Source organism: Pan troglodytes, chromosome 20, assembly GCF_028858775.2.
Source record: "Pan troglodytes isolate AG18354 chromosome 20, NHGRI_mPanTro3-v2.0_pri, whole genome shotgun sequence".
Taxonomy (NCBI): Eukaryota; Metazoa; Chordata; class Mammalia; order Primates; family Hominidae; genus Pan; species Pan troglodytes.
The window spans coordinates 59,262,047-59,288,898 of record NC_072418.2 but is presented as its reverse complement, the minus strand read 5'-3'; the positions used below and the strand labels follow the sequence as shown (position 1 = coordinate 59,288,898).

The 26,852-nt window shown below is 41.6% G+C and overlaps 1 protein-coding gene, 1 long non-coding RNA gene and 3 pseudogenes across 13 annotated transcripts in view; 4 read left to right on the top strand and 1 right to left on the bottom strand.

The window, feature by feature from the left end:
• Window positions 1–111: 111 nt before the first annotated feature.
• LOC134809055 (uncharacterized) lies at window positions 112–26,731 on the bottom strand. The gene is made up of 3 exons (XR_010153632.1): window positions 26,485–26,731; window positions 3,390–3,590; window positions 112–1,281 (listed from the first exon to the last, which is right to left on the bottom strand). It is a non-coding gene; the product is annotated as an uncharacterized LOC134809055 (long non-coding RNA).
• On the top strand, window positions 2,989–3,677 carry VN2R115P (vomeronasal 2 receptor 115 pseudogene; annotated as a pseudogene).
• LOC104003464 (glycerol-3-phosphate dehydrogenase, mitochondrial-like) lies at window positions 19,244–21,781 on the top strand (annotated as a pseudogene).
• On the top strand, window positions 23,470–24,336 carry VN2R114P (vomeronasal 2 receptor 114 pseudogene; annotated as a pseudogene).
• The window catches only part of ZSCAN5A (zinc finger and SCAN domain containing 5A), a 91,867-nt gene continuing 91,593 nt past the window's right edge, over window positions 26,579–26,852 (top strand). For 4 of the 12 annotated variants that reach the window (XM_054672522.2, XM_054672510.2, XM_054672521.2 and 1 more), the window contains exon 1: window positions 26,596–26,790. The gene's annotated coding sequence lies outside the window, so the exon portion shown is untranslated. Of the gene's footprint in view, window position 26,852 lies in introns of all 12 variants that reach the window. The other 8 variants (XM_054672523.2, XM_054672511.2, XM_054672525.2 and 5 more) reach the window with 7 other exon arrangements.

The following is a 26,852-nucleotide window of genomic DNA, read 5'->3' as shown; positions in this document are numbered from 1 at the left end:
GGTTTGATGTAAGAAAACACTTATACACTAAAGAATTGGTTAGAACAATGAAATTTTCTTAAGGGGTTGATTTACTCAATAAATTATAAGAGATTTTATTTTTTAATTTTTAACCCAAAATTCAACTTTTATTGCATCTCATGGGTTTTGGTTTTCTCTCCCTTTCTAAAAGGCACAAAATAGTAACACTCTCTTTCAACTCATTTTCAGGTCATATAAGTTTGTTTTCCTTGGGTTCCAGTTTTTTGTTGTTGTTGTTGCCTGATGCTAACAGTGTTTCCTCAAAGGTCTAAAGGAAATGTTTCCTTTGAACATAATATTCTGTGCACTGCAGAAGGGTTTTTTTTTTTTTTTTTTTTTTTTGCCTTTTGGTAACCTGCCTAGAAGATTTTATGTTTTATTGCTTAGAAAAAACTGAGGTTAAAAAAATTTTTAATGAAGGTTATTACATTTGTTATCTTCCTGTATGTGCTTTTAAAGTCCTTGTGACATTGAGTTACAGGGCCTTGACTCCTGGGTCTAAAAATGACACCAAGCCCTACTAAATCTTAAATACTGAGAGCTTATATTGAATACATTGCATATATTTCAACCTTGGAGAATCTGACAATTATTTGCCTTGGGGTTGCTCTTCTTGAGGAGTATCTTAGTGGTGTTCTCTGTATTACCTGAATTTGAATGTTGGCCTGTCTTGCTAGGTTGGGGAAGTTCTCCTGGATAATATCCTGAAATGCGTTTTCCAACTTGGTTCCATTCTCCCTGTCACTTTCAGGTACACCAATCAACTGTAGTTTGGTCTTTTCACATAGTCTCATATTTCTTGGAGGCTTTGTTAGTTCCTTTTCATTCTTTTTTCTCTAATCTTTTCTTCATGCCTTATTTTAGTAAGTTGATCTTCAATCTCTGGTATCTTTTCTTTGCGTGATCAATTTGGCTATTGATACTTGTGTATGACAAATGATGGCAACTCCTCTCCAGCAAGGGCACAAAACTGGATGGAGAATGAGATTGATGAATTGACAGAAGTAGGCAGATTTGCCCTGAGGGGTTCCCAGCTTGAAGGGATCCAAGATATTTCCCTTTCACAAGACAATCCCTTTCTGTCAATGAACTAATCTGTTGGAGTTTGCTGGAGGTCCACACCAGACCCTGTTTGCAAGAAGATTTCTTTTCACTTCCCTCTTCTCCTGCAAGGGAAGACTTTAAGAGACCTGAATTGACGTGGCAAGGTGGTCTCATTTTCAACTCTCAAGCACAAAGTCTTTCTTCTCTTTGGTTTGCCTGCCAAAATGAAAATTCGAGGTTACCAAAAGCTTCAGTTCCAGTATATCTCCTTCTTATTCCACAGAAATTGTAGTTCATGAATATGAAGGCTCTAACAGCTAAGTATAATTTTGCCACCATGAAAAAGCCAATGAGAAGCCAATAAAAACAGGATTTCAGAAACACAAAAGTACCTCCATTTCCAACTATGTGTCAAAAGCTTTCCTGATTAAGCTTGTTTGTTTGAGATTTCTCTAGCTGTAGTCAAAAATATCCTAAATTATTATCATTAGTATTCCTTTCATGAAATTGATGTGACCTGCTACCCTGACTCATACTAAGAGAACAATCAAGAGAATTGTGAAAAGGAAAAGTGGTTTTGAACTTCATTCCCCTGGAGATCCAACAATCTAACCTTAGAACTCTGCTTCCACCAGTTTTCTCATTCTGTCTGCAGTGAGAGCTGCCCTGCGGGCTCCACTGCTACTTTGAATGCAGGCACTGCCTTGAGAGACATTTTGCTGACAGAAAGATGATAGGAGGGCTTTCAAACAATTCCTTCTGAAAGTTGACATTCAACTCATGTTTACTCTTTGGGTAACTTTATCCTGCAAATTCTGAGAGAAAACCATCCTTCTATGTCCAATTGGCCACAAAACAGGTTGCATGAGTCTCCATAGCAAAATGGAAATCCAAATGGAATCCAATTTCCATTTGGATTCCATTTTGCACATAGTGAGTTTTCTCTGTCCATTTTGGGTTTGGATGGAGGAGGGGAAAAATGCTCAGACTTGCCCCAAGACAGTAGTATCAGACAATCCCCAGGAACAGATTGGAAGGGTCAGTGTGGGCAGGTGTTGAGTTCTCTAAGTCATCTAGAGCAAGGGCAGGCAAACCATGGCCCACAGGCTAAATATGGCTACAATTGCTCCTTTACGTATTGCTAAATACGGCTACAACCGCTCCTTCACATATTGCTAAATACGGCTACAACCGCTCCTTCACATATTGCTAAATGCGGCTACAACCGTCCTTCACATATTGCTAAATGCGGCTACAACCGCTCCTTCACATATTGCTAAATGCGGCTACAACCGATCCTTCACATATTGCTAAATGCGGCTACAACCGCTCCTTCACATATTGCTAAATGCGGCTACAACCGCTCCTTCACATATTGCTAAATGCGGCTACAACCGCTCCTTCACATATTGCTAAATGAGGCTACAACCTCTCCTTCACATATTGCTAAATGCGGCTACAACCGCTCCTTCACATATTGCTAAATGCGGCTACAACCGCTCCTTCACATATTGCTAAATGCGGCTACAACCGCTCCTTCACATATTGCTAAATATGGCTACAGCTGCTCCTTTGCATATTGCTAAATACAGCTACAACTGCTCCTTTGCATATTGCTTACAGTGGCTTTCAATCTGCAAGAGAAGACTTGAATAGTTGCCACAGACACCTTCTGGTTTGCAAACTGTAAATATTTATTACCCTTTACAGAAAAGGTTTGCTGTCATATGTCTCACAAATCCAGTGCAGTCTGTAATTAGTTACAATGAAAAGATGACAATGCCCAGGTCACATTGTTCCTAAGGCCTGTTCTGTATTTCTCCCCATTTAGAATGAATTCCCTGCGGGCATTTTTGCACTCCAAATACATTACGTCACTGTCAAGCTTTCTCCTTCCATATATGCTTTGAACCCTGGGAACAGGCCACCTTTTCAGTTCAGTTCACAGTGGCTGTGTCTTCTGCTTCAGCCAAAACTTTCACTGTGGTCATGGCCTTCCAAGCTACAAGGCCAGCCAGCAGGATGGGCAAGCTACAAGGCCAGCCAGGACCCAAGGTCCTGTTGGGTACCCTAAAATCTCATTCTGTTGTCACCTTTGCCCCCTCATCCAAGTGACCATCTCTGGAATCTAGTTGGAAACATCTCCTTCCTCCCTAGACAAAGACCCATAGTCCTGGTATAATCATCATCCAGTGTAATGGGGGCTCTATCACTGTTTTCTACTGTGTCTTGAGCTATTTGGGCTTCTTGGTTCTGGGGACCTTTGCTGTAGTCTTCCTGGAAAGTAACCCGCCTGACATCTTCAATGAAACCAAATGTCTCACCTTCAGCATGTTGGTGTTCTGCAGTATCTGGGTGGCTTTCCTCCTGAGTTACAGTAGCAATCAGGGAAAGGCCATGGTGGCTGTGGAGATTGTCTCCATCTTGACCTCCAGCACTGGGTTGCATGGATGCATCTTGCTCCCAATTGCTACGTGATTCTCCTTCACCCAGAAAGGAACAGTCTTCAATGCCTAAAGAAGAAGCTGAGAAACCATATACAGAAGGACTATACTATATTTAGATTAAGAGGAGGGACTATAATGCTTATTAGTGGTAGAGAATTTGTAAGCTAATTGTGTAAAGTGCTCCTGAAAAATCAATAAATATTAAACAACTTGTTTCAAAAAAAAAAACAATGAGATATTGGCAAGTTACTTACAGAAGCAAACCTGAATATCCAGTGAATAAGAAGATTCTGGGCTCATTGGAAGGTATTGAGTTGTCACAATTAATTTTTCACAGTAACAGATTTATTTTGTTATACTCTCCCCTCTTCCAGGATTCAACTTTCACTAGTCTTCAGTTTTAAAAAAGAAGATGCTAAGCCTAACTAGTAATCAAAAATGCAAATTAAAAAGCCATGAAATAGCATATTACTTTGCAGAATAAAAGAAAAACTTACAAATCTGTAATCACTAAATATTGACCAGGATATAAAGCAACATGTACCTGCACACGCACACACACAGAACTAAATAAACTTCACACCTGTTAAGGAATAATTTCCAGGAGGCATCATTAAGTAAAACAAGCAAGTTATAAATGAAAGTACAGGGCGGGTGGAGCCAAGATGGCTGAATAGGAACAGCTCCAGTCTACAGCTCCCAGCATGAGTGACGCAGAAGACAGGTGATTTCTGCATTGCCAACTGAGGTACTGGGTTCATCTCACTGGGGAGTGCCGGACAGTGGGTGCAGGACAGTGGGTGCAGTGCACTGTGCATGAGCTGAAGCAGGGCGAGGCATCGCCTCACCTGGGAAGCACAAGGGGTCAGGGAATTCCCTTTCCTAGTCAAAGAAAGGGGTGACAGATGGCATCTGGAAAATCGGGTCACTCCCACCTTAATACTGCACTTTTCCAATGGGCTTAACAAACGGCACACCAGGAGATTATATCCCACACATGGCTTGGAGGGTCCTACACCCACAGATCCTTGCTCATTGCTAGCACGCAGTCTGAGATCAAACTGCAAGGCAGCAGCGAGGCTGGGGGAGGGGCGCCTGCCATTGCCGGGGCTTGAGTAGGTAAATAAAGTGGCCAGGAAGCTCGAACTGGGTGGAGCCCACCACAGCTCAAGGAGGCCTGCCTGCCTCTGTAGGCTCCACCTGTGGGGGCAGGGCACAGACAAACAAAAGGCAGCAGCAACATCTGCAGACTTAAATGTCCCTGTCTGACAGCTTTGAAGAGAGTAGTGGTTCTCCCAGCACGCAGCTTGAGATTTGAGAACAGGCAGACTGCCTCCTCAAGTGGGTCCCTGACCCCTGAGTAGCCTAACTGGGAGGCACCCCCCAGTAGGGGCAGACTGACACCTCACACAGCTGGGTACTCCTCTGAGACAAAACTTCCAGAGGAATGATCAGGCAGTAGCATTTGCGGTTCACCAATATCCGCTGTTCTGCAGCCACCGCTGCTGATACCCAGGCAAACAGGGTCTGGAGTGGACCGCCAGCAAACTCCAACAGACCTGCAGCTGAGGGTCCTGACTGTTAGAAGGAAAACTAACAAACAGAAAGGACATCCACACCAAAAACCCATCTGTATGTCACCATCATCAAAGACCAAAGGTAGATAAAACCACAAAGATGGGGAAAAAACAGAGCAGAAAAACTGGAAACTCTAAAAATCAGAGCGCCTCTCCTCCTCCAAAGGAATGCAGCTCCTCACCAGCAACAGAACAAAGCTGGATGGAGAATGACTTTGACGAGTTGAGAGAAGAAGGCTTCAGAAGATCAAACTACTCCAAGCTAAAGGAGGAAGTTTGAACCAATGGCAAAGAAGTTAAAAACCTTGAAATAAAATAGACGGATGGCTATCTAGAATGACCAATGCAGAGAAGTCCTTAAAGGACCTGGTGGAGCTGAAAACCACGGCATGAGAACTATGTGACGAATGCACAAGCCTCAGTAGCCGATGCGATCAACTGGAAGAAAGGGTATCAGCAATGGAAGATGAAATTAATGAAATGAAGTGAGAAGAGAAGTTTAGAGAAAAAAGAGTAAAAATAAATGAACAAAGCCTCCAAGAAATATGGGACTATCTGAAAAGACCAAATCTACGTCTGATTGGTGTACCTGAAAGTGACGGGGAGAATGGAACCAAGTTGGAAAACACTCTGCAGGATATTATCCAGGAGAACTTCCCCAATCTAGCAAGGCAGGCCAACATTCAAATTCAGGAAATACAGAGAATGCCACAAAGATACTCCTTGAGAAGAGCAACTCCAAGACACATAATTGTCAGATTCACCGAAGTTGAAATGAAGGAAAAAATGTTAAGGGCAGCCAGAGAGAAAGGTCGGGTTACCCACAAAGGGAAGCCCATCAGACTAACAGCTGATCTCTCGGCAGAAACTCTACAAGCCAGAAGAGAGTGGGGGCCAATATTCAACATTCTTAAAGAAAAGAATTTTCAACCCAGAATTTCATATCCAGCCAAACTAAGCTTCATAAGTGAAAGAGAAATAAAATACTTTACAGACAAGCAAATGCTGAGAGATTTTGTCACCACCAGGCCTGCCCTAAAAGAGCTCCTGAAGGAAGCACTAAACAAGGAAAGGAACAACTGGTAGCAGCCACTGCAAAAACAAGCCAAATTGTAAAGACCATCAAGGCTAGGAAGAAACTGCATCAACTAATGAGCAAAATAACCAGCTAACATCATAATGACAGGATCAAATTCACACATGAGAATATTAACCTTAAATGTAAATGGGCTAAATGCTCCAATTAAAAGACACAGACTGGCAAATTGGATAAAGAGTCAAGACCCATCAGTGTGCTGTATTCAGGAAACTCATCTCACGTGCAGAGACACACATAGGCTCAAAATAAAGGGATGGAGGAAGATCTACCAAGCAAATGGAAATGTTGGCCTGGCTAGCTAGGTTGGGGGAGTTCTCATGGATGATATCCTAAAATATGTTTTCCAAATTGGTTCCATTATCCCCATCTCTTTTGGGTACACCAGCCAGTCATAGATTTGTTCTCTTTACACAATCCCATATTTCTTGGAGGTTTGGTCATTCCTTTTCATTCTTTTTTTTTCTATCCTTGTCTACCCATCTTATTTCAGAAAGGCAGTCTTCAAGCTCTGAGATTCTTTCCTCTGCTTGGTCTATTCTGCTATTAATACTTGTGATTGCATTTTAACATTCTTCTATTGTGTTTTTCAGTTCTATCAGGCTGGTTACATTCTTCTCTACACTGGCTATTTTGTCTGTCAGCTCATGCAATGCTTTATCATGACTTTTTAGCTTCCTTGCATTGGGTTAAAACATGATACTTTAGCTCAGTGAAGTTTGTTTTTATCCGTATTCTGAAGTCTACTTCTGTCATTTCAGCCATCTCAGTCCAGTTTCAAACCCTTGCTGGAGAGGTGATGTGGTCATTTGGAGAAAAGAGGGCACTCTGACTTTTTGTGTTTTCACCATTCTTGTGCTGATTTTTTCTCATCTTTGTGGGCTTATCTACCTTTAATATTTGAAGTTGCTGACCTTTGGATGAGTATTTTTTTCTTTTAATAATTTGGCCACTTTTCTATAGGGCTGCTATGGTTTGCTGGGAGTCCTCTCCAGTTCCTAGTCATCTCAGATTTTCCAGTACCTGGAGGTACCACCAGTGAAGGCTGAGAAATAGCAAAGATGGAATTCTGCCCATTCCTCTGGGAGCTCTATATTTGTGTTTGTAACACAAAAAATAAATTCTTGGGGTGATGGATACCCCATTTATCCTGATGTGATTATTATGCATTGCATGCTTATATCAAAATATTTCATGTAACCCATCAACATATACACCTACTGTGTACCCACAGAAATAAAAAATAAAAATAAATGGTTATGTCAATATAACTGATACATCACGTTGGAAAAGTGATAAATTTTTTTAAATAAAAAATTTAAAAATAATAATAAAATAATTTGTGCAAGATCAGATCATCACCAAATGGTAGAGATGTGATAAAACAGGCAGTCTGTGAGCCACCCTACCCTTTCTTTGCAGAGATTGTGGTGCAGTGGGGTGGTCTATAGTCCAAGCCCAGGCAGACCTCCAGGCATCTAGAACACCCCACTCTATGCAGAGAACTTGGAGCCAAGGAGGTTTCCTATCTGATCTCCATGGCTAGTCACACTTCTGGGTACATGGTTGACACTGGTGCTTGTGTCTGCTATCAGGAAGCCTGTACATGGGCCTGCCCATTCCAGACTTGTCCATCTTGGAATGCATGCTTTGAATTTTTAAATCTGTAATCTCTTATTTTCCATTTTGGTTAGGGATCATTGCTGAAGAGCTAGTGTAATCTTTCAGTGGTGTCACAACATTCAGATTTTTCATGATGCCAGAATTCTTACAATGGCTTCTTCTCATCTGGAGATGTTGGCATTCCTAATTTTTGTAATTATTTTCATGCAGACAAGATTCTTATATATATATATATATATTTTTTTTTTTTTTTCTTTTTCCTTAGCCCTGTCTCCCTAGAAGGTGTGAGCATACAGTATGTTTGGTATCATCTTTTGGCTTTGCTTTTATAGCCCTATGGACTTCTCATGGCTGGCTTTATATTAAGCTATTGTGCAGTTTGGCATACTACCAGCAGATGGCATGCATGAATAAGAGATGGCTGTGGCCAATGTCACTAGGTATATACTTTATTATTGTTTACTAAGAGAAGCTCTCAAAAAATTCAAAGCATGCATTGCAAGGAAGCTCAGCAACACCCAAGGCAAGGTTCAAAATCAACACAAATATTTCTACAGCAATCTAGTAAATGAAGGAAGAGATAAACATGTCAAAAAGAAATCAGCCAGAGCTTCTGGTATTGAAAAGCTCAATTAAGGAATTTCAAAACACAATTCAAAGCTTTATCAATAGACTGGAGCAAGCAGAAGAACGAATTTCAGAATTGAAGTCTGGTCTTTTGAAGAAACTCAAACAAAAAAAGAATTAAAAAAAAATAAAGTCTTTGAGAAAGATGGGATTATATAAAGTGACCAAACTTATGAATTAATGACATTTCTGAGAGAAGGAGAAAAGGTAAATGACCTGGAAAACATATTTGAGAGAATAATTTAAGAAAATCTCCCTAATCTTGCTGGAGAGGTAGACATCCAGATAGAAGAAATCCAGAGAACACCTGGGAGATACTATACGAAACAGACATCACCAAGACATAGTCACCACACTGTCTACCATCAATACTAAAGAAAAAAAATCTTAAAGACAGCTACAGAAAAATGTTAGATTATGTACAAAGCGAACTCCATCAGACCAACAGCAGACTTCTCAGCAGAAACCTTGCAAGCTGGAAGGGATTGAAGGCCTATTTTCAGCATTCTGAAAGAAAAGAAATTCCAACAAAGAATTTTATGTCACACCAAACTAGGCTTCAAAAGCAAAGAAGAAATAAAATATTTTACAGACAAGCAAGCAATAAGGGTATTTGTTACCACTAGACCAGCCTTACAAGAAATCCTTAAGGGAATTCAAAACATGGAAACAAAGGAACAATACCTGCTACCATAAAAATACACTTAAGTATATAGTCCTCAGATCCTATAAAGCAACCACACAATAAAAACCTACAAAGCAACTAGGCAACAACTTCATGAAAGGATGAAAACCTCACATATCACTATTAACCTAGAATATAAATGGCCTAAATGCCTTACTCAAAAGGCGTAGAGTGGCAAGTTTGATTTTAAAAAGAAAGACTCATTTGTCTGCTGTTATCAAGAGATCCATCTCACATGTGACAACACCCATACGACTCAAAGTAAAAGGTTGGAAGAAAATCAATCATACAAATGGAAAACAAAAAAGAGCAGGGGTAGATATTCTTAGATCAGACAAAACAGACTTTAAAACAACAAAAATAGAAAAGTATGAAGAAAAGCATTTCATAATGATAAAGACCTCAATTTAATAAGAAGACTTAACTATCTAAATACATACGTACCCCACATTAGAGTACCCAGCTTCATAAAGCCGTAGTTCTAGATCTATGAAAAGACTCATCCACACAATAATAGTAGGGGACTTCAACACCCCACTGACAGCATTAGACGGATCACCAGAGCAGAAAATTAACAAAGAAACCTGGACTTAAATCTGACACTTGACCAATTGGCCCTAATAGACATTTACAGAACACTGAAGCCATAACTACAGAGTGCACATTCTTCTCATCTGCACATGGAACACATGGACAACAAGCTCAGCCTAAAGCAAGTTTCAATCAATTAAAAAAAATAAAAATCATGGCAGCCATACCCTTGGACCACAGTGCAATAAAAATAGAAATCAATACCAAGATCTCTCAAAACCACACAATAACATGGAAATTAAATAACTTGTTCCTGAATGACTTTTAGGTAAACAATGAAATTAAGGGAGAAATTAAAAAAATTCTTTGAAATACTAGGTTGGGCACAGTGGCTCACACCTATAATCCCAGCACTTTGGGAGGCCAAGGCGGGTGGACCACCTGAGGTCAGGAGTTCAAGACCAGCCTGGCCAACTGATGAAACCCCATCTCTACCAAAATACAAAAATTAGCTGGGCATCATGGCGGGTGCCTGTAATGTCAGCTACTCAGGAAGCTGAAGCGGGAGAATTGCTTGAACCCAGGAGGCAGAGGTTGCAGTGAGCCGAGATCACACCATTACACTCCAGCCTGGGTGACAGAGCGAGACTCCGTCTCAAAAAAAAAAAAAAAAAAAAAAAAAAAAAAAAAAAAAGAATGCAATTCCATTTACAATAGCTGAAAGATAAAAAAAAGCCTAGACTATATATAACCAAGAAGGTGAAACATCTCTACCAGGGGAACTACAGAACACTGCTGAAAAAAATAATAGATGACAAAAATTAATGGAAAAGCATTCCATGTTCATTAATTGTAAGAATCAATATTGTTAAAATGGCCATACTGCTCAAAGCAATTACATATTCAACGCCAATCCTATCAAGCTACTAACATCTTTTTTCACAGAACTAGAAAAAAACTACTCTAAACTTCGTCTAAAACCAAAGAATAGCCTGAATTGTCAAAGCAATTCTAAACAACAACAAAAACAAAGCTGGAGGCATCACATTACTTGACTTCAAACTGTACCACAAGACTACAATAAGCAGAACAGCATGCAAAAACAGACATAGATCAATGGAACAAAAAACAGAACCCAGAATTAAGCCACATACCTACAGCCATCTGACCTTAGACAAAGGCAACAACAGAAAAACAATGGTGAAGAACTACCTATTTAATAAATGGTGCTGAGATTGCTGGCTAGGCATATGCAGAAGAATGCAACTGGACCCCTACATTTCACCATATACAAAAATTAACTCAAGAAGGTTTAAAGATTTAAATGTAAGACCTCAATCTAAGAGATGTCTAGAAGAAAACCTAGGAAACACCATTCTGAACATTGGCTTTGGAAAAAAATTTATGACTAAGTTCTCAAAAGCTATTGCAACAAAAAAATGACAAATTGGATCTAATTACACAGCAAACGAAACTAATAACAGAGTAACAGACAACCTATAGAATGGGAGAAAATATTCAAAAACTGCATCAAAAAAGGTCTAATATTCAGAATCAACATAAAAAGTAAACAACTAAACAAGCAAAAATAAAGTAACCCCTTTAAAAGTAGGCAAAAGATGTAAACAGACACTTGTCAAAAGAAAACAAGCAGCCAACAAACATGAATAAATGCTTAACTTTACTAGTCGTCAGAGAAATGAAAGTCAAAACCACAATAATGAGATGCCATCTTACACCAGTCAAAATGACTATTATTAAAAAGTAAAAAAAACAAGAGATGCTGGCAAGGCTACTGAGAAAAGGGAATGCTTATACACTGTGGTGGGAATGTAAATTAGTTCAGCCACTATGAAAAGCAGTTTGGAGATTTTTCAAAGAACTTAAAACAGAACTATCCTTTGACCCAGCAATTCATTACTGGTTTTATATCCAAAAGAAAATAAATTTTTGTACCAAAAAGACACATGAACCCATATGTTCATTGCAGCACTATTCACAAAAGCAAAGATGTGAAATCAACATAGCTGCCCATTATTAGTGGATTGGATAAAGAAAATGTGGTACATATACACCATGGAATACTATGCAGTCATAAAACGGAACAAAATCCTGTGCTTTGCAGTGACATAGATGCAGGTAGAAACCATTATCCTAAGTGAATTAACACAGGAACAGAAAACCAAACACTGCATGTTCTCACTTATAAGTGGAAGTTAAACACTGAGTACACATGGACATAAAGATGGGATCAGTAGACACTGGGGAGTACCAGAGGGGAGAAGCAAGACAAGGGGCAAGGGCTGAAAAACTACTGGGTACTGTGCTTTCTATCTGAGTGACAGGATCAATCATCAAACCTCAGCATCATGCAACATACCTAAGTAACAAACCTACTCATGTATTCCATGAACCTAAAGTGGAAATTAGTTTAGAAATAAAAATTTTTTAAAAATAAAAACATTCATTGTTGGGATAAATAAACTACCCAGATTACAATGGTGATACACAAAGAACAAAATAAGATATTTGACCTACCAAGATGTGAGAAAGTAAATTATCATGAAAAACTTTTTTTTATGTTTTTTAAATTGTATTGACTATTTCAAGGAATATTTAGATGTTGATTTTCTCTATTTTTCTATTTTCAATTTCAATAATTTCTACTCCAATTATTATTATTATTTCTTCTGCTTGCTTTGGGATTAGAGTACAGAATACAGTACTTTTTCTAGTTTCCTAAGGTATAAACATAGACTATTGAATATAGAATTATCTTATTTACTGATATACTTAATACTATAACTCTCCTATTTCCCTCTTAGCATTTCTTTTGCTTCATCCTACAAATCTGGTAAGTTGTAACTTCATTTTTATTTAGTTCAACTTTTTTTTGTTTGTTTGTTTTTGTTTTTGTTTTCTGAGACAGAGCCTGGCTCTGTCACCCAGGCTGGAGTGCAGTGACACGATCTCGGCTCACTGCAACTTCTGCCTCCCAGATTCAACTGATTCTCGTGCCTCAGCCTCTTAAGTAGCTGGGTTTACAGGCATATGGCACCACGCCCATCTAATTTTTGTATTTTTAGTAGAGGCGGGGTTTCACCATGTTAGCCAGGTTGGTCTCATACTTCTGGCCTCAACTGATCCATCCACCTTGGCCTCCCTAAATGCTGGGATTACAGGTATGAGCCACCATGTCCAGCCAAGGTCAAATTATTTTTAAAATTTCTGTTACATTTCTTTTATTTATTTATTTATTTTATTTATTTTTTTTTTTTTGAGACGGAGTCTCGCTCTGTCGCCCAGGCTGGAGTGCAGTGGCGCCATCTCGGCTCACTGCAAGCTCCGCCTCCTGGGTTCACGCCATTCTCCTGCCTCAGCCTCCCCAGCAGCTGGGACTACAGATGCCCACCACCATGCCCAGCTAATTTTTTTTTTTTTTTGTATTTTTAGTAGAGATGGGGTTTCACCGTGGTCTCGATCTCCTGACCTCATGATCCACCTGCCTCGGCCTCCCAAAGTGCTGGGATTACAGGCATGAGCCACCGCGCCTGGCCATATTTCTTCTTTGACCCACATTTGGTTTATGTGATTATCTTCTTTATCATATTTTACCCATTTTTTGGAACAATTTTTTTTTTTTTGAGTCAGAGTCATGCTCTGTAGCCCAGGCTGGAGTGCAATGGTGCGATTTCAGCTCACTGCAATCCTGGGTTCAAGTGATTCTCCTGCCTAAGCCTCCTAAGTAGCTGGGATTACAGGAGCGCACCACCATGCCCAGCTAATTTTTGTATTTAGTAGAGATGGGGTTTCACCATGTTGGTCAGGCTGGTCTCGAACTCCTGACTTCGTGATCCACCTGCCTAGGCCTCCCAAAGTGCTGGGATCACAGGCATGAGCCACTGCGCCTGGCCACAAATATGTTTTTTTAATGTCATAAAACTAAAATTATTTTATAATAGTAAAATTTTTAAAACAGGAAGTTTGCATTCTGTGACAGCATTTTTCTTTATAATTATATCTTTGGAAGTATTCAATATGTTGAAAAAACAACTTGCAACATACATGTCAGTTATAAAACATAGTAAAATGATGAACTACCAAAAACATCCCCACCCACCTAAGAAGTAAACACTGATCACTTCTCCTGTCCATCCATGCTTCTTTCTCCCTTCCCTGTGCTACTCCCATACATGACCACTACCATAAATGTTGAGTTTATTATTAAGCGACTTCTAACTATGTGGATATACTTCATAATATAAATGTATGTAAGGTTTATAATGCATATGTATCAAAATATGTACTAATGTGAATATAAATATATCATGTATACTATCATATTTTGATATATATGAATTATCTATACTACACATATTCATTTACATGGGAAATATATACACATATGGATACTTATGTAATACTACATATAACACACAACTATGCATATGTAATACATGAACTACAGTGCATATGTATCGCATGTGTATGTAAATACACATGTAAAAACAAAGTAGATTACATATATTAGTAGATGTGTAAAATTGAATATATACATAAATTTATGTATTGTATAGTATTTGTATAGAATACATAAAATACATTTATACCTAGATAGTATAAGATATGCATGCACTTATATTGTAAAATATGCATTTTGGGATGTAAAATTATATATCATACATATAAGATATTTGTATATATTTAATGTCATTTAATATAATGTGCATATTTATATTCAATATGTGTATGATTTATATGGTATACATACTTAACATGTACATTATAAAACATATATAATATATAAACATAGTAAATGTATTATTAATAAATATATATATTTATAATTAAAATCATTGCAGTTGGCCAGGTGCTATGGCTCACACTTGTAATCCCCCACTTTGGGAGGTGAGATGGGAGAATTGCTTGAGGCCAGGAGTTCGAGACCAGCCTGAGAAATATAGCAAGACCCCATTTCTATAAAGAATAAAAAACATAGCCAGGTGCGGTGGGATGCACCTTTAGTCCTAGCTACTTGGGAGGCTGAGGCAGGAGTATTGCTTGAGCCCAGGAGTTTGAGGCTGGAGTGAGCCATGATCGTGTCACTGCACTCCAGCCTGGGTGACATTAGAGACCTAATGTATATATAGCATGACGAATGTAGTAAATCCTAATGGACACCTGAAATTAGACTCTATCTCTAACAAAAAAAAAAATCACTGTAGCTTTTCTATATTCATGTAAGTGTCACATGACTATTTTGAGGTTAAGCACAACCTCAACTCGTGAAGGGCATTGTAGGTGGGTCAGCATATAGCACTGAGTGAATGTTTGCTGGATGAGTGAATGATGGGTACAGAGCAAAGTGTAAGGAGTGTCTTTCAGCTGCTATGTTCTGCTCAAGGCTGGTTTCTTTATGTGTTGAAGAGGAAGCCACAGGCATGAAGAAGACTTGGCATGATTGATTATGAGCAGCGCATCAATATGTTGCATATTAGGGCCCATGATGGAAATCAAAGCAGAGGAGACTCGAGATCTAGTGGGATTTGTACCATTAGTGAAGTGGAGGGAGAGATGCAGCACATTTATGTGAGAGCATGTGTGGCTGGGGGTGTCATTTGCAGTTAATTGCCCAGTACTGAAAGGCACCCAGCGGTACACTATGGGAAGTGAAATAAGCCACGCACAGAGAGCCACATACTGCGTGATTCCCATTTATATGTGGAATATTAAAAAGTCAAACTCAGAGAGTTGTAACAGAGAGTAGAATGGCAGTTACCAGGGGTGGAGGGTTGGGGGATTGGGGAGATGCTTGTCTAAGGGCAGAAACTTTCAGCTATAAGATGAAATACTGTTAGAGACCTAATGTATAGCATGGTGAACATAGAGAATCCTAATGTGTACTTGAAATTTTTCAAGAGTTATCTCAAATGTTCTCACCACACACACACACACACACACACACACACACACACACACACACAATGGTAACTGTGAGATGTGGATATATTTATTAGCTTGTTTTAGACATTTTACAATATATACGTACATCAGGCCAGGCGTGGTGGCTCACGCCTGTAATCCCAGCACTTTGGGAGGCCGAGGTGGGCGGATCACGAGGTCAGGAGATCGAGACCATCCTGGCTAACATGGTAAAACCCCGTCTCTACTAAAAATACAAAAAAAAAATTAGCTGGGCGTGGTGGTGGGGGCCTGTAGTCCCAGCTACTCAGGAGGCTGAGGCAGGAGAATGGCGTGAACCCGGGAGGTGGAGCTTGCAGTGAGCGGAGATCACACCACTGCACTCCAGCCTGGGCAACAGAGCAAGACTCCATCTCAAAAAAAAAAAAAAAACACAATATATACATACATCAAGACATCCCATTGTACACTCTAAATATATGTAATTTTTTGTTAATCAAAACTCAAAGCTGGCAAAAGGCACTCAATATATATTGTCTTCTTAATTCTTTAACACCACACTCTAATCCTCTTGAAATATTTCTTGTCATAAAATCTAGGCCCTGAAATCCTGAAAACAGCAACAACAACAACAACAACAACAGATAACAACCAGTATATCTGCCTCACTAATCTAATGAATTCTCCCTCCTTAACCCCTTCAAACGCTATTTTTTTTTTAAGTGTCTGCTTCTGGTGATGACAGAGTGACTGGTGCTAGACTGGACTTCCTGATACAGAAAACAACAAACCTGGATGCATTCTATCTGGCAACAGTTTTCAGGCAGGGATAAAAGGTCATGCAAGAGTGAAATTCACACAAGAAGGGAACCTAGCAAGCTAAGCCCCATGACCTCCCTGTTCTCTTTCGGGATAATTCCTCTCCCAGTAGATACAACCGGAATCTGGGCCAAACAAAGCAGTCATTGATATGGTTTGGCTGTGTCCCCACCCAAATCTCATCTTGAACTGAGCTCCCATAAAGCGGGACATTAGGAAGGAAGACAGTTTCTGGGGAGGGGCCCCATTCTGTGTGGGAAACGTTTGAGGGGAGAAGAAAAGACACACACACAATACCTTTAAGGGTAAACAACCTTTATCCCACGTAAATGGCAATGTAGGTAGAATAAGCAAATTATATAATAAGCAAATGGATATAATAAGCAAATTGCAATGGGGAGGGAAGAAGGGAAAATATATACATCTATTTACACTCACCAGACTATGGAGGATTCACCACCAGGCTGGGAAGCAACAGCCTGGGCTCCAGAGTCAGACACTCATCCATGCACAGAAAATGAGAGGTCTCATGAAGCTTCAACGCAGTCTGGGACCCTAGTTCTTTTTGTAAGGAGTTGTTTGACATGAGGCCCAGTCACAAGGGCCCTTCACGACTGGGCTCAAGGAACACAAAAAGGTCAACTTGTTTTTGTGGTTGTCTATTGTTTTTCAATAACTAATGTATAGGAATAGATTGAAATAGACAGTTCTCCAAAACAGCGCTGGATGAATGCCTCAAGGGGCTCACACAACCTGTTCCAGGACTTGGTGTCCATTGTTTGTGGCCATGTTCAATTGAATTCAAACTTAATATTTAACTTTTCCTCCACAGGCCCTCAGAAATTTGTGTCAGTAAATGTGGGAGGGCAGATATCTTTTTGACCTACTAACTTCCCTTTTTTTTTTTTTTTTGAACATGTACACAGCAGTGGGAATGCCAGTCACATGGGGATTCTATTTTTAGTTGTTTAATGAACCACCACAGTTTTCCATAGTGGCTGTACTAATTTACTTTCCCACCAACATTGTACGAGGGTTCCCCTTACTCTGCATCCTCACCAGCATCCATTATTTTTTGGCTTTCTGATAAAAGCCATTTTAACTGGAGTGAGATAATTTCTCATTGTGGTTTTGATTTGCATTTCCCTGATGTGCTGATGTTGAACAGAGTTTCATATACCTCTTGACCAACTGAAGAACAAAATATACATATACACAATGGAATATTATTCAGCCATAAAAAAGAATAAAATGTTATTTGCTGCAACATGGATAGAATTGGAGGACATTATGTTAAGTGAAATAAGCCAGGAATAGATGGACAAATATTCCGTCTTCTCACTCATATGTGGGAGCTAAAAACATGGATCTCATGGAATTAGAGAGTTGATTGGTGGTTACCAGAGGCTATGAATAGAGGGGGAAAGGAGAGAGGTTGTTTTGTGGGCACAAAAATACAGTTGGATAGAATGAATAAGATCTACTGTTCAGTAGTACAGCAGAGCAACTATAGTTAACAATAATTTGTTGTATGATTTAAAGTTGCTGGAGGGGAGGAATTGAAATGTTTCCAACATAAAGAAAGGGTGCAGGTTTGGGGTGATGGAGTCCCAATTGTCCTGGTTTATCATTAGACATTGTATGCATGCATCAAAATACCACTGATCCCACAATATATATAACTATTATGTATCTATAAAAAAAAAAAGTTCTGCCGGCCAGGCATGGTGGCTCATGACTGTAATCCCAGCACTTTGGGAGGCTGAGGCGGGTGGATCACCTGAGGTCAGGAGTTTGAGACCAGCCTGACCAACATGGAGAAACCCCATTTCTACTAAAAATACAAAATTAGCAGGCTGTGGTGGCGCATGCCTGTACTCCCAGCTACTTGGGAGGCTGAGGCAGGAGAATCGCTTGAACCCGGGAGGTGGAGGTTGCAGTGAGCCGAGATCATACCATTGTACTCCAGCCTGGGCAATAAGAGTGAAACGCTGTCTCAAAAAAAAAAAAAAAAAAGTTATGCCTCAGGGTTCTGCATCCATAAATTCAACAAACCTGGGATCAAACATATTTTTTTGCCAGGCACAGTAGCTCACACCTGTAATCCCAGCACTTTGGCAGGCCAAGGCAGAAGGATCACTTGAGTCCAGGAGTTTGAGATCAGCCTGGGCAACATAGTGAGACCTTGTCTCTACAAAAAATAAACTATGCACCTAGTCCCAGCTACTCAGGAGGCTGAGGTGGGAGGATCACTTGAGCCTGGGAGGTTGAGGCTGCAGTAAGCTGTGATTGTGCCAGCGCACTCTGAGTGACAGAGCAAGAAGCCGGTCTCCAAAAAATATTTTTAAGAAACCAATAAAAATAATACTAATTTAAAAAGCAAGAGAGTCTAACAACTATTTACATAGCATTTACATTGTATTAGGTATTATATGTAATCTAGAGATGATTTAAAGTATACAGGAGTAAGTGCTAGGTTATATGCAAATAGTACTTCATTTTATGCAGCGGACTTGAGCAGCCTGAGATTTTGGTGCCTGAGATGATCCTAGAACTAATCCCCTACAGACATACTGAGAGGCGACTACATGTCTGTATCTATAGATAGATATCAAGATGGCGAGAGATAGATTGGGCAGGGAGGGAACGCGTTTACATGAGATAGAGACAGAGATGAACAGAGAGGTAAGATCCACAATTATTAAAGACACTGTAGTGGAAGTTTTTCCAGGATATTTTGCCCCCAGTATTACTGGAAAAGCTGGTGAAGTGTAAAGCCAGGCGAGGGCTCTGAGCTCTGATGGTGGGGTTGCGGGGTCGCCCGCCTCCTGGACAAATTTGTAGGCCTAGGGAAGCCTGCCGGCTGAGAGGTGTGGAATAGGGGAAGCCAGATCTGGCGGCAGACAATGAGAAGTCCTCAGGCTAAGAAATGGCCTTTCAAAAGGCAGTGAAAGGGACGATTCTTGCTGGAGGAGGTGCTCTTGCAGCTGTTTTAGGACTTTCTCAGTTTGCTTATTACAGAAGGAAACAAATGAGCCTGGTCTATGCTGAAGCAGCAGACTGCATTTCAGAACCTGTTCACAGGGAGCCTCCTTCCAGAGACGCTCAGCTACTGACTTTGCAAAAATATATCTGAATTTGATATCCTTGTTACGGAAGGAGAAGAAAGAGGAAGTGGCTGTGCACTAGATGCCGTCACCAGAGGACTAAAAACAGCCTTGTAGAAAGAGATGATTACTTACCAGGGACCAGCAGCAGAAGCACTAATTTGATCCATGGTGGTGTGAGATATCTTCAGAAGGCCATGATGAAGTTGGATATTGAGCAGTACCGGATGGTAACAGAAGCCCTTGATGAGCGTGCCAACCTGCCAGAAATTTCTCCCCATTTATCAGCTCCATTGCCTATCATGCTTCCAGTTTACAAGTGGTGGCAGTTACCTTACTACTGGGTAGGAATCAAGCTGTATGATTTGGTTGCAGGAAGTAATTGCCTGAAAAGCAGTTATGTCCTCAGCAAATCAAGAGCCCTTGAACATTTCCCAATGCTCCAGAAGGACAAACTGGTAGGAGGAATTGTCTACTATGATGGACGACATAACGATGCATGGATGAACCTTGCCATTGTGCTGACTGCTGCCAGATATGGGGATGCCACAGTCAATGACAGGGAGATAGTGAGCTTGCTTAAGAAGACAGACACCCAGACAGACAGCGAAAGTGCGTGTGAGTGGTGCATGGTGCAAGGATGTCCTCACAGGGCAGGAATTTGACATGAAAGCCAAGTGTGTTATCAATGCTGTTGGACATTTCACAGACTCTTGACCAGTGATGGGCGAGTTATTTTCTTCTTACCCTGGCAAAAGATGATGATTGCTGGCACTACTGATACCCCAACTGATATTACACACCATCCAAGTCCTTCAGAAGAAGATATTAACTTCATTTTGAATGAAGCACGTAATTACCTGAGCTGTGATGTTGAGGTGAGAAGAGGGGCGACATCCTAGCAGCGTGGAGCGGTATCCGTCCCCTTGTTACAGATCCCAAATCTGCAGATACTCAGTCTATCTCCTGAAATCATGTTGTCGATGTCAGTGAGAGAAGTCTTATTACTACAGCAGGTGGAAAGTGGACAACTTACCGGTCTGTGGCGAAGATACCCTAAATGCTGCTATCAAAACCCACAATTTGAAAGCAGGACCAAGTAGAACAGCTGGGCTTTTCCTTCAAGGGGATAAAGATTGGAACCCCACACTCTACATGAAGCTTGTCCAGGATTATGGACTTGAAAGCGAGGGGGCACAGCATCTTGCTGCCACCTGTGGTGATAAGGCTTTTGAGGTGGCCACAATGGCAAGTGTGACTAGCAAAAGGTGGCCTATTGTTGGAGTACGTCTTGTGTCAGAATTTCCATATATTGAAGCAGAGGTGAACTATGGGATTAAGGAGTATTCCTGCACCACTGTGGATATGATTTCACGTTGTACTCGCCTGGCTTATTATTATTATTATTTTTGAGCAGAATTTCGCTCTTGTCACCCAGGCTGGAGTGCAATGGTATGATCTCGGCTCACTGCAATCACCGCCTCCTGGGTTCAAGCGATTCTCCTGCCTCATCCTCCCGAGTACCTGGAGTTACAGGCTAATTTTGTATTTTTAGTGGAGATTGGGTCTCCACCCTGGCTAATTTTGTATTTTTAGTAGAGATTGGGTTTCTCCATGTTGGTCAGGCTGGTCTCAAACTCCTGACCTCAGGTGATCTGCCTGCCTCAGCCTCGCCTGGCCTTTCTAAATGTCCGGGCAGCAGAGCAAGCCCTACTCAGGATTGTTGAACTGATGGGCAGAGAACAGAATTGAGATGATTATAAGAAACAGGAACAACTTGAAACAACCAGGAAGTTTCTATATTATGAAACAGACTAAATTTTGATCAGAACAGTTAACAGACGGATCTGAAATTAGCCTACTGCCTTCAGACAGTGACAGGTATAAGAAGAGATTTTGTAAGTCTGATGCAGACCAGAAAGGCTTTATTACCATTGTTGATGTTCCATGTGTATTAGAGAGTATCAATGTCCAAATGGATGAAAATACACTCCATGAAATTCTAAATGAAGTCGATTTGAATAAAAATGGACAGGTTGAACTCAATGAATTTTTGCAGCTGATGAGTGCTATTCAAAAAGGAAGGGTGTCTGGAAGCCGGCTCTTTATACTAATGAAAACTGCAGAAGAGAACCTCGACAGAAGAGTCCCAATTCCAGTGGACCATAGTTACAGGAGGGACCGGGCTTAGGATGCGACTGGCCCGAGCAGATCTGTGTTTGTTAAACAGGTCTTGTTTGTGCATATTTTGCTATGAATGAAGTTCCTTTAAGGACAAAGAAAAGCACACTTTTCTTCTTTTGAGCATATCTGCTTTTACTTAAAATCTGCTAAATGCTAAAACACACGGTCCTTCACCAATCCCAGAGACTCGTTTGGAAATGAACTGATTTCAAGCCATTACTGTGAATAAAGCACCCCAGCATTTTGTGCAAATTCTTTTTTTTTTTTTTTTTTTTTCCGAGATGGAGCCTTGGTCTGTCGCCCAGGCTGGAGTGCGGTGGTGCAATCTCGGCTCACTGCAACCTCTGCCTCCCAGGTTCAAGCAATTCTTTTGCCTCAGCCCCCTGGGTAGTTAGGATTATAGGCACCCGCCACCACATCTGGCTAATTTTTGTATTTTTAGTAGAGATGGGGTTTCACCATGTTGGTCAGGCTGGTCTCAAACTCCTGACCTCGTGATCCACCCACCTCAGCCTCCCAAAGTGCTGGGATTACAGTCGTGAGCCACTGCACCCAGCCATAAGTTCTGAATTAAGCCTGTACAGCTTCCTTACCTGATTTAAGAAAGGGAGACAAGAAATAGGGGGGAATGAGCTTCTTTGAAATTCGTTCCAAGAACAAAAGAAAAAATTTTCCATTTGCATATAAACTTGACATTAGTTGATTCTGTTGGGGTCGGGGTGGGTATGCAGGGATTGCCTTTTATTATCAAGTGATTTATTTCAAGAGCCTTTAAGGGGAGTCAGGTGAAGGAACCCCCATCTGTGCTAGAGAGTTGGATACTCCTTTAAATAGCCCCACCACAGTCATAACAATAATGATAATGCTGGATTATTTGTTTAGCCAAGGTGGTCTGCCTCATATCCATCATGCTGTTTGCAATATTCCTGCTTTCAATCAATTTATACTGAGTGTAACTTTAGGATTTCTGCTATTAAATGCGTGATCCCTCTTCTGCTTCAGTTTCTGGCTTGGCTTTGTCTGTTTCAAAATATGTAGCTTCCTCTTTGGCACAACAAAAAACTCATTTTCACTTTTATTAAATATACGGTGTTATTGATTTTATTTTCTCTTATGTATCTGTAAAGATTTTTGGCACATAAATGTAATATTAAAGTCAGTGATGCTATAACTTGCAATGTTTGCATCATGTCCACCTTTTTTAAGGAGTGAAAAAGCCCTAGTATGTTTTTAAAGAATAGCCAGTGCAAGCTCAGCACTAGAGTGACTACACACACTGCATGTTTTCATATGTGGCACTTTGATGTACCGTGTTGGGTTATTGTTCTAGATTGGACTGTTAAATACTATGTTCAAGGCTGGGTTGTCATTTTTATAACGGTCTTGGCGTTTTATGGCCATTATTTATTACTTTTGATATAGAGAATGAGCTACATGCATTTATAAAGCAATAAGAGGATGTATTTAATGTGCCTTAACTGAATAAGAACCGGAAGCATGAATCAATAAAACTGATTAAAATGGTCAAAAAAAAAAAAGCTGGTGAAGTATTTATGTTTTTCTTTAAAACACATGCAGAACACATATACGCATGCTTGCGTGCACGCACACACACAACTCACACACACAACTCTCACACACACAACTCTCACACACACACACACACACACACACCAGCCAAACAGTCCACCTAAATGGCGCTGTGGTGGTGAGAGCTCTGGGCAATGGAATCTTACAAAACGTGCAGTGCTCTGTTTTGGAGACAGTGACACCCTTTTTGTTTATTTCAGATATAAAACAATGCAGGCTTTGTCCTGAAGATCATTATCCAAACAAGAAAAGGGAACATGCCTTCTCAAATAGGAGACCTTCCTGGCCTATGATGAAACTTTGGGCCTGACTCTGGCATGCACAGCCTTGTTCTACTCTGCCCTCTCTGTTCTGATCCTTATGGAGTTTGTGTGGCACCAAAACACTCCCATAGTCAAGGCCAGCAACCAGACTCTGAGCTACACCCTCCTTGTCTCCCTCACACTCTGCTTTCTCTCTTCCTCGCTCTTCATCGGCCGCCCCAGCCCTGCCACCTGCCTCCTCTCACGGACCACCTTTGCAGCTGTGTTCACAGTGGCTGTGTTTTCTGCAGGGCCTTCCAGGCTATAAGGCCAGAAAGCAGGATCCGAAAATGGATGGGTCCCCAAAAAACACATTCGGTTGTCTTCCTTTGCTCCTTTACCCAAGTGACCCTCTGTGGAATCTGGCTGGGGACAGAGCCTCCCTTCGTAAACAAGGACCCTCAGTTCATGCCTGGCTACATCATTATCCAGTGTAATGAGGGCTCCGTCACTGCCTTCTACTCTGTCTTGGGCTACTTGGGCTTCTTGGTTTTAGGGTCCCTTGCTGTAGCCTTTCTGGCAAGGAACCTGCCTGATGCCTTCAACGAAGCCAAGTTCCTGACCTTCAGCATGCTGGTGTCCTGCAGTGTCTGGGTGGCCTTCCTCCCGAGTTACTAAAGCACCCAGGGCAAGGCCAGAGTGGCCGTGAGATCTTCTCCATCGTGGGCTCCAGCACTGGGTTACTTGGCTGCATCTTTGCTCCCAAGTGCTATGTGATCCTCCTTCATCTAGAAAGGAACACTATTCAATGTTTAAAGAAGCCTAGTCCAGGCATGGTGGCTCACACCTGTAATCCCAGCACTCTGGAGGCCAAGGCGGCTGGATCGCTTGAGCCCAGGAGTTCGAGACCAGCCTGGGCAATGTGGCAAAACCCCATCTCTACAAAATATACAGAAATTAGCTGCAGGTGGTGGCATGCGCCTGTAGTCCCAGCTACTCAGGTGGCGGAGGTGGGAGGACTGCTTAAGCCCAGGAGGTCAAGGCTACAGTGAGCCAAGATCACACCACTGCACTCTAGCCTGGAAAACAGAGCATGACTCTGTCTAAATAAATAAATAAGAAGCCTGAGAAACCATAAACAGACCAAACAATAAACAGGCTGAGAAGAGGAACTGTAATGATCATTAGTGGCAGAGAATTTGTAACCTGATTGTGGAAAGCACATCTGAAAACAAAGATTGAATGAACTATTTGAAAAAAATGGCAATGAAAGAAAATTTACAGAGGCAAAACCTGAATATCCAGTGAATAATAAAAAGATTCTGGCTGGCTCAAAGGTAGTGAGTTCTACCAATGTATTGTCCACAGTCAGTTACAGACCAAATTCCTTGTTCTACTCTTTCCCCCCTCCTCACTAATGCACTTGACTAGTCTTTAACGAAGAAAAAAAAAAAAGATGCTAAGCCTGATAGTCAAAAATTCAAATTTAAAAAACCATAATAGTTAATTACCTCTCACTACAATGGTAAAAATTACAAATCTGGAATCAGTAAGTGTTGATTGGGATGTGGAGCACAAAAAGGGCATTGGGTAGGGTGAGGTCTGTGAAGATGACGGAACTACTGACCGGGATTTTAGCACTGAAATCAACCTCAAAGTTCAGTTGCGCACCCCTTGGTTATGTTACAGATGATGCAATGCTGGGCCACAGAGCTTGCCCCAGGTCCCCAAGCAAAGTCAGTGGCACTGCCTGGACTGGAAGTTCATCCCCATCCATTTTCACTTGCGGAATCTCAGGGCTCAGTAAAGAACCATGATTGACGGAGGTCACACAGCAACTGGTATGACAGGGACAGGTTTCCGGAATTCCAGTGTGTTAACACCAAGCCCTGTAGTATTTCTCAGAGAGAACAAAACCACTGCTCTTGTGTGCTCAGAAGAAAGTTTAGTGGTCATAAAATCCAATACATCCAACTTGCAGATCAATACACAAAGACCCTGGAGGAAGGTGGGGCGGTAACTTGTCCAAATCTCCAAAGAAAAGGTAAGAATGGTGATCATCAAAGCCGCTGACATTTGAAGGGTCATTGTGTGCCGGCCATTGCTCTGAGGTTCCCTTAATTCTCACAACAACCACCTAAATTTTAACGTCAAATTCTAACATCATCCTCACTTTACCTATGCGGAAACAGACACAGAGTGTGTCTCTTGCCTGGGGCCCTGAAATAGTAAGGGAGCACAGCACGGTACCAGATATTATTTCACAAAAAGGGAAACTGAGGCCCAGAGAGGGTGAAAGGTCACCGGCTCACCCTTTCCGGGACGAGTGGTATAGGGTAGGTGGCCTCAAAGACAGAGCTTGGCTCAGAACCCACAGCCCCTTCAAATCAGCTTTCTCCCCTCCCATGGGCAGCTATGAAGTCACAGGGGAACTGGGAGGGGCCGTTACCATGCAGACTGGAAGCCCATTCAGAGAACAGGGTGGAATCTGCGAGTCGCCCTCATCTCCCAGGGCACCACTTTGGAGCCAGCATTTTCGGCCTCGAAAATGAGACCCAGAGCGCCTCGCGCGAGCAGCCCCAACCTCCCCGCAGACGACATGCGACACCGCCCGCGTGACCCAGGCTCGGGAATCTCTAGGCTTTACGGACGCAGAACCAGGGAAGACACGCCTCAATGCACGTGTGCAACTCTATCCCGTCCTTTAAAGAAGGCCATGTGGCCTCTTCACCAATCGGAATCCTGCTTTTTCCCTGGTCCCGCCTTATTCCCAGACTTCCGGCGTCTCGCTGGCCGCGAAACAACCCTAAACTACAGGGCTCGGCGACTCCCAGAGACTTCTGGGTATTGTAGTCCTAAAGGTTCAGAGCGACAAGAGCACGTTTTAGTAAAAAGCAGCTTAGAATAAAAATGCCTGCACTAGTAATGATTCGGCGAGTTGGAAACGCTTGTTAGATGCTTTCACTCACTGTTATTTGTGGGGGAAGCAGGAGTGAAGGAGAAGGAAGGCAGCCGCAGAGGCTTCTGGGAATTCTAGTTCAGCCCTCTGAGCAAGGGCTGGGAGTTGCGACCCCCGCCCCGGATCCGGAAGTGGTCGCCGAGGCCTCCTAGCAGCCAATGTGAATGCGACAAGTTCCCGATCCAGGCGTCCCGCTCTCCCCGGCCCCACTCGCCAGGTCCTACCACGATGCCTGACTCGTTTGCGGCTTTGGGACCGGTTGTAGGTGGCTTGACCGTCACTAGTAGACGTTTCTGAGTGTGTCGCGGTCACCATGGTAACGACTTTAGCTTCCCTTCCGCCCTTGCGGTGACGTCACTGGCGGAGGCCGGACTGGGG